At 39.6% G+C, this 16,228-nt stretch overlaps 1 protein-coding gene across 1 annotated transcript in view; it reads left to right on the forward strand.

Moving 5' to 3' along the window:
* The window catches only part of LOC130202948 (exostosin-1), a 213,912-nt gene that overhangs the window by 130,195 nt on the left and 67,489 nt on the right, over window positions 1–16,228 (forward strand). The window lies entirely within an intron of this gene.

Consider the following 16,228-nt stretch of genomic DNA (forward strand, 5'->3'; position numbering starts at 1 on the left):
TCACTCCAAGAGACGCATACCAACCAGTTAGGCACTGAACAACAACCACACAGAGATGAGAAATATCTATAAAGAGTCGCATAACAAAGAGAAGCTAATTGTTACAAATGCTTTATGATAAACTCACTGTCGATAACTTCTGTCTGTCGTTGTAATTAATTGATATTAGCTGTGTGCTTTTTTAGATATGTGAAAAAGATATTTGCTGTTAAAAAACCTGCGCAAAGCAACGCAACGCTTCATGCTTATTCAGATCGATATGTTCCCATCTAGCACCTACGTTGTGTAAGTACTTAAGTACCCATGGCCGTGTTGGTCTTAAACGGTCAGTTGCATTGCTGCAGCATTGGTGTCTGTAGGCAGCAGAAAGTCAGTGAGCCAATCACCAACAAGAACCTGGTCTGAATCAATGGTACTGCCATGCTCTTTCCACGAGTTCTGTTTGCGCTCAGTGGATCCTCTCGTCATCCCACTGTGTGTGAACAGATTAGACGCAGGCTTCAGCAAAGTTTGCCGGCCCCTCTCCCCGCAAACAGTTGCATTTTGAGACTGATGTCCACTTTGTTCCTGGCTTCAGGCCCGTGTGGAATGCCTCTTGTGGCTTCCGCTCAGCCCTTTCTGTCCGAAACACCCTGTGGATGGCATCGGAAAGCAATGCGGTTATCATTATCCAAAAACTCGGATTACTGCTCCGCTGCAGATCAAGATCAGGCTATTTTTAGGAGTATCATCTGATGTGGAATTTGGAGCCGTGTAGAATTTCGTTTGATCGTAAAAATGTCCAATAACTCCGCAGCGTTGTTAAACCCAAAAGCCAAGCCTTTTGAAAAAGGATGAAATTATTGGTTTTCATCCAACAAAAGTCAAGGCTATATATTAAGATGCCCCTATGAACCTTGTTAGGGTTAAAGTGAGCCTGTTTTTATTCACCTCCTCGTTGTGTTTCTTCACCTCCTCCTTTGTCCGTCGTCCAGCGGTAGCGACGTTCACTTTGCCCAATGTGGCTACTTGAGGAGTTATCATGTGTGTCCTGGTGTTCTCATATTTTCTTAATTTTTCCAACAAGTGCTTCATGTCTCTTACTCCCGTAACTGTCCATGCTGGATCTGTCCCCATTGATTTAAAAAAAGCTCCTGACGAGAACGTGCAGCTTTTGGCCCAAAGCTGAGCCTATTTTAGGACGCGGATTGGCTAAATTGTATTTTACTCAGAAATAAGTCACCGTTTAAAACAATATGTCAAACAGTTAGGAAGCCGTCTGAACCAATGTTTTTCAGTAATTATGGTAATAATACAAATACAGAACAGCCATATCGTTAATCAGTAATAGGCTTAACTTCTTCTGAGACCCGTCTCTTCTGGGCCAGAACGATTTGGCCCCAGCTGAGACATGCAGACAGGCGGAGAAGAAGTGCAGGAATAGGGTATACTTTGCGCAAATATCCTATTTTACGAATGAGTATATTCCTTCTCATCAAAACACAAATATTGGCAATTTGTATAGTTTAGAAATATAATTAATATTATAATTTTTTTTGTGGCCAGTTGCCACTGTTAACTGGTAACTGAAACACCCCCCACTCTTTTTTTATTATTCATAAGCAAACGCAGAAATATAATGTGGAACTTGCATCTGGGGATTTCAAGATAACATTCTGAAGTTTGTTCCTCTATTTCGTTGAGCAAGAAGCTTCTTCTCCAAAATAAAAAAGGACTTCAAACCTAATAGAATGCATTCTTCGGTAGCCTTAGTGTTACTGATATTTAAACAAAACAACCAGTATGTGAAGTCCCAGCGAATACAGAGACCATAACGGTTCATAAACGAGGCACCGTTAACTCATTTTGTGCCCGTCTTAACTTTTTTTACAAAAAAAGTAATTACATCATACTGATGATAATCAGTGTTAAATATTATTATAATATTATCTTTCAATGATGTAGAAATATAGAAAAGCAGAGAGATTGATGCTTTCTACAGATAGTATACCTTGTAATGATGATTAATATCAAGTCATTGTTTGCCAAGTCAAGCTGCTTTCATTTTCTTCCTCTTTCTTGTTTATGATCAGTAAGTAAGAAGAAAAATATGACTTGTGATGATAACGTTGAACTACAAGACTTTAAAGGGAATAATAATCAAGGCCAGATCAAATAACCACCGTGGCCAGACTCCCCTGCGAAGGAACACGTCTTGTTAATTTCCCTTAACCCTGTTTTGCTCCCCATTCTGTGCATTTTGTTTGGAATTCCTATCTTTGATTACAACTCGGGGTTGCAGGTTTCTCTTGTGTTCACCTTATAACGTCCATGGTTATACTGCGTATCACATTTCTCACCGGAGAAAACATTGAGTCATATATATGACATTTGATTTCATACTTGATAATTCACTATAAAATGAATATATTCTGCATCATTGAATTCCTCCTACACGTTGGGGTGGAAACCGTACAGAATCATTTCATGCTCTTTTTCAGTAATATTCTGTGACGAGCTATAATATGGTGCAGTGCCATTTTGGTATGCAGTGTGTTGGTGTTTAGAGGCACGGGAGCATTGATGATCAGTTTTGTTACGCAACTATTGATTTTTGGTGGATCTTCTTGAGCCTCCATCAGATAATTTGTTGTTTTATCCAAATAACAGTACGGAAATAGAAGATTACTTTAGCATAATCTCAACAGTCTCACTCCCAACTAGTAAAATAAAGACACTTGGTCAGAGTCCCTACTCTTTAAACTATTACACTCTACAAATTCATCGCAGATCAATATCGGACTCAGGAATGGCGTCTTAGTTCCCCCTGGTATATGCATATCACGAATATTTTTCTAAAATAAAATTCCAACAGCAGCAGTCTCCTGGGTGAAAGGCTTGTGTTCGTTTGACCTGTCCGACCTCACCTTCCACCCACCTGAAGCAGAATGTTGGCTCTTTATGTTAAACTCCATTTCTCTAACTAATACGAGCAGAAGGGTCTCATACGGAGACTAAAGGGTGCCCCCATACTTCTGATTTATACCCTGTGGGGCACTAACCAAGCGGAGGTATTTGATGAGTTGGGAACGAGATAGGGTTGCTAATCTCTTTATTTACGTCACCAAAAGCTTTTGAGTTGAGAACAGACACATTTTTACCCTAGGGCGGCATTCACACGTATGAGTGTGTGGTGTATTTAATCTGAAAGGGGCAATGACAACGCACCGTATCAGTGTTAATCTCTTGCTTAATATCTCTGCACTTGCTCATGCTCTCTTTCCTCTTTTCGTGCCACTTAGAGGAAGCAACCGTGAGAAAGAGAGAAGAAAAGAAAAAGGGAAATAGTTGGAACTCAGTTCTTTCTTGCCCTTTTCATTAAAACCTATGCCACTTTAGAGCATTCCCATAGTTGAAGTGATAATCCATGGGTTGCCAGTTTCTTTTCTTTTCTCTTTGCTGTGATGGTTTTGTCCTGCACTTTAACGGCGTCACGCGTAAATCAAACAGCGGCCAAAACAGCTTCCGTTGGAGCTTTTGCGGCGTCTCTGCTGCAGCCCAGTTTATTTGAAATATATATTCATCCTAATCACCGAGTTACTCCTCAAGCAACGGACCTTTTTCCATTAAATGGTTAAAACAGAAAAGTTAAAAACCCTTCAATGATCTAATGATCTAGTCTACCTTCATCCAATCTCAAAGTTCCACTTTTGATCACCAGGGTTCTGATTAAAAGTGTACAATAAAACATAACATCAGGCTCATCCATTTTTTTGTTTTAGATTATGTGAGCTTCATGTTTCACCAGATGACCACAGCTTGGCAAACATATGAAAATATATTGTAAACTATAATCTATTATTTCTATTTTTTTTATCAGAGTGATCTTTATTGGCAATATATGCGTACACATTCAAGGAATTTGACTCTAATTTAAGAGTTAGCTTTGAATACTAAACAAAAGAGAAACAACATGAATTATTATAGCATATTTTCACTCCACAATTAATCTAATGATTTAAGGTATTCTCCATGTTTTTCTCTTGAAATGTTTTAGTCAGAAATTCTCCGAAAAATGCTCTCCTTAACTGACATGTACCTCCTTACTCTCTACTATCAAGTGTTAACTATCTACACTGACTCCACAACCTGCGTATGACACATCTGAGGTGCTTGCAGGACTTAATATTATTTAATTGGATTTTCATAATACTCTGCTGCCGTCATGAATTGTGATGCATCACGAGTGATTACAACCTAATGAAGTTAGAGAAGAAAAGCTTACTCCAGCACAAGCAACTCATTTGCAACTCATTTATTAAACCTTCTAAGGCTGCCTAAATGTCAAGGGCATAATATAGCAGTGACTAATGACTGAGATTAGACTTTCAAGTAATACATGTGATTAATTGTTGGGTCAAGCTATCATCTTAGAGGTAACATTGATCCTTCGGTAAGTATAAGTAAACGTTTTTCTCCCATGGGCCACGCCAGCTGAGCCTGGATTCATGTTCATTAGAAGAGATTCCCCAAAACTATTTTTAATAGTGACCAAAGTTTCAAAACATCCATAAAAGAAAAACTCAAACTACTCTAACTGGTATTCTTCTCCTCATCTGAACCTGAGTTAGCTGGGAATCAGTGTGCGGCCAGAATTGCATGAATACTGTCCTATATTTCTGAATTTGAATAACCATGCGTGTCCCAGTCGAGTTTGTACACTTTATATTTGAAGCTACTGATTTGATTCTATGTCCATAATTTTGTCTTGTTTATTGAGGTTTATAAACACGATATGACTATTGTCATCTCTGGGTAAAACCTGGGACGTATTTCATCCCATATGACTTTCTTGTGAACTGTTTGGCTGTAGTCCTTGAGGTTGGCTTGGCACACCTTTGCGTGTGAATGTCACATGACATGCGTGAAGCGTGATGTGATGTATGTCGACGTGGACTGCCTGTCTCTGTTCTCCAAAGAAGGTTTTTTCAAAGTGTATTGCTATTAATATCTCAGCTATAACTACTCCATAACAATGCATTATTCATTATACACACACACATGCTCTCTTCCTTTCATTACAGATGGAGCTGCCACTCTTTGATGGGTGTTAGAGGTTCTGATGCCACTCAGTGGCTATTGAATAATGACTCTGAGAGGCCCAGTTTTAGCCTAATCCCGATTTGAAAGCTATCCTTCCTCTAATTCAATCCCTCTTTAACCCTTGTGTTGCCTTAGGGTCATTTTGACCCGAATCAATATTACACCCTCCCCCCGCCTTTGGGTTATTTTGACCCGATTCAATGTTTCACCCTCCTGTTACCTTTATATTTACTAACATATTTTACCCTTTGAGTTCAATTTGACGCCAGCAATTAAAACCTCCAGAAAATTATTAGAATTAATATTGTTTTCCAAGTTTAAGTGTGAGGCACTTTATGTTTGTTTGTTGACTACCGAAAGAACACCGACATTAAACATTGAATGGGGTCAAATTAATCCTAAGGCGGGGGGAGGGTGTAATATTGATTCGGGTCAAAATGACCCTAAGGCAACACAAGGGTTAACAGACAAGCTATACCTCGAAACAAAATTATGGATTGTTATTGTATTATTTACGAATGTTAACACACAACATCCCACAATGGCAAACACAATATTCCAAACCTTAGATACAGTCTAAAAACCTGTTCTGCAATGATATCAGTACTAAATCAATATATCTCAGCTGATAATAAAGAAACAATTGATTCCCCATCTCCTGATGGTAGGTCAGGGTTTGGAATGTTTTTGGGAAATATGTTTTAGCAAGTTTTGGATTAGAATTTACATTTTGATTATGACCGGTTGAGATGTTGATCACACAGACACCGCATACATTGACTAACCGAATGTTGTCATCTATTGCAGCCGTTGCCCCAAAACATAGTTTATTTGTAAACAATAAAATACAAATAATAAAAACAGTTTGGATTGAACTTTTTTAAAGGAACAATAGTCCCCCCCTTTTTATCTGGACTTGTTGTGTTTTTGTTCAGAATGCTCTTGTGTGTTTCATGGATATTTTGTTCACTGTAAGCAATACTGTAAAACTTTTTCTGTTCCATCATACTGTAAACAGTATTTGTACTGTACCTCCTGTAGTAAACAGTGAAAAAAACTGATTTGGTTTTTACTGGAATGCTTTTGAATGTGAACATTACATGTGGACATACAGTTCCCAACCAAGAAATGTAGTTTAAAAACAGTGGATTGCATATTTTGCATGCAAATACCTGAAGAACTGAAACATAAAAGTCTATGCAGTTTTTGTAATGTCAGCAACAGCCAGTGTTTTGAAACCTGGTGGACTTTGACTGACTGGAAGGACTTTGTGAAGTGAAAACAAGAGTTATTCTTTGACAGAATAAATTAATTTTGAGTCAGATTTCCAGTGTTTTGGTAAAGTTAGTGTCTAGAGAAAAAGATGTGTTCTATTTTGAAATGAGGAGTTAGTATATATTTAACAAAATGTGCTTTTGACAAGAAAATTATCCATTTGGCCAATTGTGCTTTGTAGGTGTGAGTCTGTGTTAAGAGTTTAGAAAAAGTATCTGAAGTATGGGTGAGCGCTTGTTAGCGATTGAAAAAAACTGTAAAGGATGATATTCAGCCACTTGTATATCTTTTACTTTTTTAAATTCTGAGCTATGGAGTTGGTATAAAAGTTAAGACATATTGTAGGCTATATGGACATGACCTTGACAAACTTATTATACACTCATTTAGCAGGAAGTGATGGGTGTTTTTCATAAAGCAGCACATGTAGGACTGTAAACCAGGTGACATTTCAAAAACAAATTGTGATTTTTGTTTGTTCGGTGGACTTGATTTATTCCATACCAAACACAGGACACGTCACATCCTGCTTGTCGGAGGACTTTTCTAACACATCCAGACATTGTACGCAGAAAGAAGACGGACTAGATGTAAACCGGTAGACAATTAAACCAAACTGACTTGATTTAGGATGGAAGATTTAAAAAAGAGAATTTGGCTGAACTTGCTGCATTTTTTTCTTTAAAAAAACTCAAAAAGAGGACATTGTATTCATGACATTTAGAGAAACAATACAACTTTGTTCAGAAGGATGCGTCTCAAAGAAATCAACATGCAAGAACCTTTGTGGCAATAATAGCTGCAAAGCCAACGTCAACCGCTACTCGGATCCAACACAAGACATGTTTTGTGATGCCTGGTCTGAGAGTCGGTTTTCTATTGTGTTTCTTTCCCTTTGAAATGAGAACTGATGAGTAAGCGTGGATGTTTGCTCATATCAAATGAGATAGAAGGAACAGCGAAGTGTTTTAGGATGCTCTGTGTTGTCACAGAGAGGAACGCTTGTGTTCTTAAAATGTCTGATATCCATATCGGAGATGATTGTTCATGCAGTCAAACATGGGGGAAGAAAGTGAGCACGGCCACGAGTTTAACCCACTCCAAAGAAGAACACATACATTATATATATATATATATATATATGTGTATATATATAAATGTGTATATATAATGTATATATATGTATATGTAGTTTTTTTAATCAGAGTTATTTCTATGCACATGTACGCAGTAGGGCCAACATGTATACGGTGTACTGCTCCCTCAAGAGAATAATTTGGGCGTTATTGTAACTTATATACATGACAATAAATAAACATTCACAATAAACAAGGTAGTTGTGTTTCCAATAGAAAAGTCAGGAACAACACTCTTTACAAAAAAACGTTTATTCCACTTCAAAATGTCAGGACGTGTTGCCTCGTTATTGAGCAACAGCTTCTTTGAATTGTAGCCCAAAGCTTAAAATCCTTCTTCACTTGTGATTATCTACATCTTTGTGTCATAGATTTGATGCGGAAAATAAATACGGAACAAAAGCGTTTATGTGGACTTAAAGATAAAGATACATGTGAGCATACTGCACAGAAACTATGGAATGGCTCTGGAAAGGCATACCTGGTCCTGAGATCACACAATTACCACTACAGATACATTCTCAGATCCCATGTATACTTAATTAATCCGGTTTTTTTACGGTGCCTTTCCCAAATCAAGATGGTTGCACGGTTTGTCTTTTTCTTTCTTTCACAATTTCAGAAAATCTTTTTTTTTTAAACTCTTTCGGTGATTCTTGGAAAAATGATTTCCAAGAATCATTTCTTGGAAATACGTAAAGCTGAAATGAGGAGGTAGGCACGAGGAATTGATTCTCAACGCCACCTAGCAAATCAGGGTTTTAATACACAGCCACAACACACACACACACACACTGAAGCTCCACCTCATCATTTCCACAAAGCATGGAAGATGAAAAACCCATGAGTATACGCATTTTGATTCTTAAATCAACAGTGTTTTGATTTTGGTTTTGCTACAGCAGAGCGTGAAGCAGCTTATTATCTGCTTCATTACTGGCAGAAGGACAGGAACGCGCCTGTGTGTGTGTCTGCCTGTGTGCGTATGTGTGTGTATTTTTGATTTTTTTCTAGCTGATGTGTGTGAGCCAAACAGTAAACCAAGTCCATCCCATTGTTTTATGAGAAATGCATGGGGGTTTCCATCCTTCAGAGTGCGAATGACTTACAATACATCAATAGAACAAAGTGATATTGCATTGGAAATCCTTTCCTGGCATCTATTGACGCATATGCAGTTACAAGATTTTAAAAAACATTATAAAGTCACCGTACTAAAGTCACTGAGCTATATTTCAATCTCTTCATCATCAAGAGTGCATCAACATGAATGCACCTTGTTGGGCGAACATGCACACCCCAGCCCAGATAATTAGATACGCGTCTTTTATACATCAAAAACAAACGTAATCCAGCAGAACATTTGAAAAGTAATTGACAATGCAGTTTTGTGGCATGGTAACGTGATCTTTCGGAGACCAGGCTGCAGCAAAACTCACAATTTAGGAGCTCTCCTTTACATATTTATACCCAACCCAAAGCTCCTGCAATAGTGATTTGATAGAGTCTCATGGAACCACAGCAAAATCCTTGTTTTACGATAACGCCATTTTCTCTCAAAATAAAACCCAAAAAACGCTGATGTTCCCCGCGACAGCTGTGCCTTGGGATCGGCCATGTTGACGTATGAGAGATCACAGAGAGAGCTAGAGACAGGACACCTGAACGTGTGGCTGCCACTTTCAGATGAGCAGTTTTTCTACATCAGTTTTTTAGGTGAGAATAACACTTCGGCGCGTGATGATGTTGCTCAAATTGGTCGCGAAAAATCTGCGTGTGAACGGGCCGCGGCATATTTAGAGGTGGCACCGACGTCGAGTCCGATGTCACTGTCTGTGTTGACGTGCGTGTGTGTGTGTGTGTGTGTCTAAGTGTAAGAGAGAGAGAGACACATGAAGGACTGTGCAGAGAGGTTTCCTGTCTGAACTGGTTTACCCTGAGGTCTGCTGGCTTTGTTCACATTATAACCCTAATTAGGCAGAAGAGCATTGTGTGTGTGAGAAGTACGTGAGCATTCCTCAGCGTGTTACTGGGAAATCGGCAGCTGAATGTTTCCACCAGCTTGTCTCCTCATCTCACTTCAGACCAGTGGAGTGAACTGCTGGCTGTGAGCCGAATGGACAACCCTCGCACACATATTCTCGTACTTCTGTCGTCGTGAGGACCCTCATTGACGCAATCGTAACCTAAACTTCATTCTTACATTGACCTTAAAAACAAAAGTCTTTCCCCTGCAACAGAAGCAGTGAGGACCCAAGGCCTAAACGTTCTCATCAGGGCTGAATCACAATCAGGATATTCAGAGTTGGGACTTCAAGCCGATGCAGCGATTGACGCCGTATCTACAATCTGGGAAATAAATTAAACACCCCTTGAAACATTGATCATGCTGGTTGTTTTGCATGATTGATGATATATTAAAAGATGACGTCTTTGCGGTTTCTCGGCGTTATATGCAGTTCAGATGAATGTAGGAAAAAGAACAAGGAAATTCGGTGACTGTGCTGATGTCGTGATTTTCTTAATTCTCTAAGAACCAGTAAACCTCATTCGCTGAGAGAAAACACAATACATGTGTCACAACTCAGTGTCAGGAAACAAGGGATCGAAAAGGACTGACAATCCACTCAAAAAGTATTTTACCGCATCACATGATGAGACAGATTGAGAAATCCAGCTGCGTATCTTCATAAAACAGTTAATCCTGGTTTTTGGTGCGTTTTACAAATAGCCGGCAACTTTTGCTTGTAAAAGATTGTGGTGTGGGTTAAAATAACTTTGGAAATGTCGTTACCGGACAAATAAATCAACGTTGACCTCTTGTTTCGCAAAAGACACGGACAGCCGTCTCCTGGATTAGAGTCTGGTTTTTGGACCCATCTATCTCTCCTCTCTATGCAGACTGTGTGGCTCTTTTTTTAGACCCTTTGAGAGACAATGCCATCACAAATATCTTTGCATGTTATGTGGATTATTGACGAATTTGGTTAAACTACAAAATGGGCGGCGTCTATTATGCTATTAAACCTGTTGGCTTCTGGACCGATCAAAGAATGCTCGTGTTTGTAGCGCCCACTTGTGTCATGGTATTTGACATTCTGGACATGACTACAGATAACGTAGTAGCACATCATTTATCTTTGGTGAAATTTTACAGAATAAGTTTCTCCTCCAAATATATGTGTATCTATTAGGGCTGTCAGCGTTAACGCGTTAATCTATGCGATTAATTTGGCCGCGATTAACGCACACAAATATTTTAACGCAATTAACGTTTTTGCACTCCTGAGTGTCAAGCCGCGGCAGTGCGCCTCCTTCCTTCTGCTCCTCGATATTCACAGAGAAGCAGAGGGCGACGTGTCGGTGACGCGGGGCGGAAGGTGCAGGTGACTTTTTTTTGTTGCTCCGCCCCGATGGTGGGGGAAACACTGGGATGTGTCACATGTAAAATACTTTAAAAGGTGAATTTACATGTTTTTGTAAAATCGAGAAAATGAGCCCAGACTCCAGAGGGTTAACGTGACATATTTGTCAGTTTACCAAGGCCACTGGTTCTGCTGTTGTTCAATGTTAAATATGACAGGACCAATGTGTCTCTAATACACCTTTTCTTACTAATCTGATGTTTCACTGAAGAAACAATTTATCATCCACGATATTAAATAGCTCGCTGGCACTTTATATGTAGGAGCCTCTTTGAAAACACAGCTCTGTGTGAAGTTTTGTCTTTAAAAAAGAATACAATTAAACAAGTGTCTAAAATACACGCTGTCTGAAGGGATTACTCGTTCATTTAGAAGATTTAGTCTTTAGAAGAAAAAAAAACTTTTAATCGCGATTAATGAATTTCAAAATGTTTGATTAATTCTTTAATTTTTTTTAATCGATTGACAGCCCTAGTATCTATATATTTATAAAATTATATATTTATATATATATCTATATGAAATTATATATATATAAATATATATATATATTCATACATATGTATATATATAATGTTATAAATATATATATTTATATATAGTTTCATAAATATATATAAATATAATTGTATATATATATAATTGTAGAAATCTATATATCTGTGAATATTGGCCAACTTGCTAATATATTCTACCTGCTCAGTAACACCACACACATCTTGTGGGACATATTTACAAATAAGTGTGTTTCTATAGTTAAAGCTTCAAACAGTGTATGAGAACAGCATTATTCCAGCTGCCGTGAACATTTGAAGTTGTTGTATTTTTTTGTGAGACAAAATTGTCTGAATTGTTTATACATTTGAGGCAGAGACAGTGATTTCTGTTTGTCATTGTGTTTCCAGAGAATGTGATTCTCTCCCTGCATCGCCCTGTGGGACGCCGTCACTGCTGAGAGGCAGCGCATGAACGGGCCACCCACTGCCTCCATGTGCACATGATCACACAAGTGTGTGTGTGTGTGAGTGTGTGTGTGCGTGTGTTGGTACTACTATTTAAATATTAAAGTTCCTCCCCGGTGGATGGCAGGCATATCAAAGCCCAGAGAGTCAGCCAACAAAGCCTGTAGCACATACACTGTGACAAATATATATTTATACACAACTCAAAAAGCACACCAACGGGTTCTCATAGCATTACACTGCCCAAGGCAAGTCGATGTAAATGTTCTGTTTCACTCAACACTGTCCATGAGTGCTTTAGTATGCGGAGTGTCAGCTGGTGACTCGTACGGTTGTTAGCCTGAACCTAAAGACACCGCTAAGCCACCTGGCTGTTTAGTGGCTGCAACAGAGCTCCGGCTGCAGCCACGTTATGCCTCATATTTAAAATGTATACCGACATGTTCCGCAAAATTGTATTTCTCACAAAATACCCTACCCCCCTACCGCCGCCACAGCAAGAGGTGATGTATACAAATGTAGTAACGTTAGCTGTTTCTATCTAAACGTTTGATCTTTATTGCTTGTATGCTTATTTTTCTCATTTAGCAATACTCTCAGTGTCTGTTGGAACTGGTTTTGAAATCTCCACCCGTCCATGGGGTGGTCATTGGGGGGGGGGGGGGTCTCCACGATGTCTATTATCAAAGTTAAATAAGTGCTCTGCGATCATGTTCGCCTCTTCCGTAATTCCAGATCATCGTGTGGATCATCCATTGCTTTCATTGCAAAATGTAAAATGCTGATCATGCATTACTGCCAACAGATCATTTATGGCACTTTTTAGGAGGAGCAAACCCCCCAACTGCCCGAGTGAGCCCAGTTTGGCCTTCTTTTTGGTATTTATAAAACCGCTCACAAGGCCATGAGTGCACAATAAATCCAAACGTTTAAATGCCGTCGGAATTCATCAAGACAAAAAGCATTGAAGATCAGTCAAATGCTTGAAACACGTCTTGAATCCAGGGCTGTCGCTTTTTATTCAAAACAGAAGAAGAAGACATTATATTGGATCTGTAATTATCTGTTCTGTATTCAACATTCCCGATGGGCACGGGAGACTGTCGTGAAAGGCTTTGTCAGTTCTACAGTGACGTTTTTGACGAGGCTGTGTTTGAATGCATTTAAACTGATGACTTGACAGTTCTCATTCAAACCAACTTGACAGCCCACCGCTGAGAGGAATATCACAAGTTTAAAAGATACAAAGCATGTCATATATTTAGTAATTGTGTGCGTCTCATTATTGAATCACACACACACCCCTCAAGAGCTCAGATTCACATTTTACTTAATTTTCCACCACAATAGCACATACACGAATGGGAAACACTTCCTACTGGGCTGATGTCCATGCATTAAATTATGTTCACACAGCTCACGGGTTGAGACGATGAGTTTCTCGCAGTGGCTTTTTAAAACCATTGCTTTCAGATCAGGAGCCAAGTTCCCCACAGTCATTTTTTTTGGTGCAGTGGCGGTCTCGCCCTGAGGTGACTGTATGTTGCCCTAACATCGTGTATGTCACAGCACTAAGTGTGTGTCGCTATGGCTCACTGGAAGTGTGACTAATGTGCTGTACATGACTTCTCAGTCCACCTTTGCCTTCACCAGCCTCTTTTTCTCCACCATGCAACCCCTTCTCTAATATCCACCTCCTCTTCTCACTGTAAGCCTCCTTTCTCCTCTTGTTGACTGCTCTTCATAATGTGTACTCTCTGATTGATGCAAGCTATCCTCCATTTTTCATTGTAAGGCACTTTAACGCTGTAACACTTTTTCAATCAAAGGTTTGAATAGATTCTTGCAGGGAGAGGATCAACTGTCAAGAGCCTCTTGACCCAGAGCAGCATCTGGTGGTCTGTCTAAGGTAAACTGTTGTGTAAGAACAGCTACTGTGAGCTATGTTTATCCTTTTAGCAACATGCTCTGAATTACTTTGAGTTCCTTCTGGTAAACAGTTACGCAGTTTTTATGTAGGGCTTTTATTGTGAAAGGTATGAATGGAAGGAGTGGATCTTGTGTGCGTTGCCATTATCAAGGTTGAAAGGTTCAATATATGTTGCCGTTGTCTTCGGGCTAGAGAGACTTTGTGTTGTTGTTCATTACAGTCCACATTGTGTGTATCTCCATTCCACACAATGTGATTGGCTGTTGATTTTATTCACGGTGAAAAAGGTGAGAAAAATGAACATCCTTCCAAAAACGTTACAATATTATTAATGTTCTCCGTGAAATGAAAAAAAATAACAAGTCCCGAAACATATATTGATGTGCAAATTAATCGCACGGGAAGAAAACATCTTAAAAAGCCTAAAAAAGGCCTCGACACATCCGTTTTTACAGTCTGACCTGGTGGGAGATGTGGGTTTATTTTGTTATAGTTTATTCAAACATCCTAATGTGAATAGGAAATGCACTCCTCATGCTTTGCTGCTCCTTAGGTGACATATTGCTTCAAAGGTGGTTTGTGAGATCACGTATACGTGTTAGAAGAACCTGCACCCGTATTTGATGTATTATTGAGTTAATGCACTATATAAGAAAATGTAGCTTTTTTGATTGTTTTGTTCAAATGTGAATCCCTTCAGAAATCCTGTTTGTTGATACTTGGGGCAATGGTAACGCCAGTTTTTTGATTGCATCAGTCAAGTGATGTAACAACTAGTGCAACGAACAACACATTCAGATATGTGCCAAGGGAGATCAAGACACTGGGAACAACTATTCAAATGAGAGATAAAGATGTCTGTCCACATTTTGACTGGCAATATCTCATCATTTGGAAATCAGAAACAAAGACGCATCACAAGTTATCCAGTGAGAGGAGCTAAAGGTGCGTTCACACCAAAAGCGCGTGTGGCTGCGATAGACGCGATATTTCCCCGGGCGCCGCGTTTGGGACGTTTTGGGCGACGCGATGTGGGCGACGCGTTTACAGCGTCGCGTTTTCAGCGGCACCATTTTATATTTCAACTTTGGGGCGGTAATCTCGCAACTCGGGCCAATCGGCTCTTGAGTTCTCTCTCGTTACCTTACCTGGAGCACCAACACCTCGGCCACCATCAAGAGCACACACACCTGACTCTACTGAGAGTCTCCAGGAAAAAAATCACCACACAGAGCTGCTAGTGTCATCTATCTCGGTGCTCTTTGAGGAGATCCTGACACTGCATCTGTGTGGTGTGGTCTGCTGCACGGCACAAGAGAGCAAGGGGGGTCAGGTCGTGAACACCGCTCAGAAAATAATCGGATGCCCCTGACTGAACTCTACAACACCCGCTGACTGACCCGCTGCCCGAAGAAAGCCCATAGCATCCACCCAGATCCTCCCACCCCAGGACACTGCCACTTTCAACTCATGCGCATGAGCAGACGAACAAACAAGCTGATGACACAAAACAAATATAATGACTGAAGGATTTTTTCCGAGAGCATTAATTGTGCTCAACTGGCCCTGAACCTCTCTGCATCTGTCAAAATAATGTGCAATAATAAATGTGCAATACAAAACAAATGCAATGAAAAAAAAAAATAAAAAAAAATATAAAATATGCCCAGGAAAATGTGGACTACACACATGTTCACACACACTTTTCACACACTTTTTAAAAACACACATTTTAAATAAATAATTCCTTTTAAATTCTTTTGTCTTTTTTACATTATGTATACAATACTATCTTATACTGATAATTCTGTACATATTTTGTTTTTATTCTTATTTTTTTTGTACTCCTATTTTTTTACATTGAAAGTGCACCTAGGGACTGCTATTTCATTTCATTTGTTTGTTCTTTGAACGTTCTCTGTAACAATGACTCTCGTAGCGCTGGAAGCGGAAGTCTTTCAGACGTAACGGTAACTTCATCGGTGAAAGTGACCGAGCTGTGTGAGCCTACGGGTGACGTCATGAACCCAAACACGAGGGCGTTATTGTGTGGGACGTCCACAACAAATATAAAGCAGAACTAGTGGTTAGTTATTCTGGTGGATGAAGGAAATTATAACGGTCTTTACGGAGACGAGACACGGAGATAAGCCCCGCCCCTCGCGCAGCGTCTCGACGCTCATGGTGAGAACACTGTGAATGATCGAGCGAGTAAACTCACGTGTTTTGGGCGACGCGAAAAATCGCTTCGCTTTTGGTGTGAACGCACCTTCAGACTTGATATCTGAGCCAAGGAGAGAACTTTTATTCATCTGTTCTGCGCTGATTCCAATAACGGAGCCTTTCCAGACCACGTTGAGTGAAGCAGAGATTGTCGGGTTAGTAGCCATGCCAGATTTACCAGAGAATTAATAAAAT

Source organism: Pseudoliparis swirei, chromosome 12, assembly GCF_029220125.1.
Source record: "Pseudoliparis swirei isolate HS2019 ecotype Mariana Trench chromosome 12, NWPU_hadal_v1, whole genome shotgun sequence".
Classification (NCBI taxonomy): domain Eukaryota; kingdom Metazoa; phylum Chordata; class Actinopteri; order Perciformes; family Liparidae; genus Pseudoliparis; species Pseudoliparis swirei.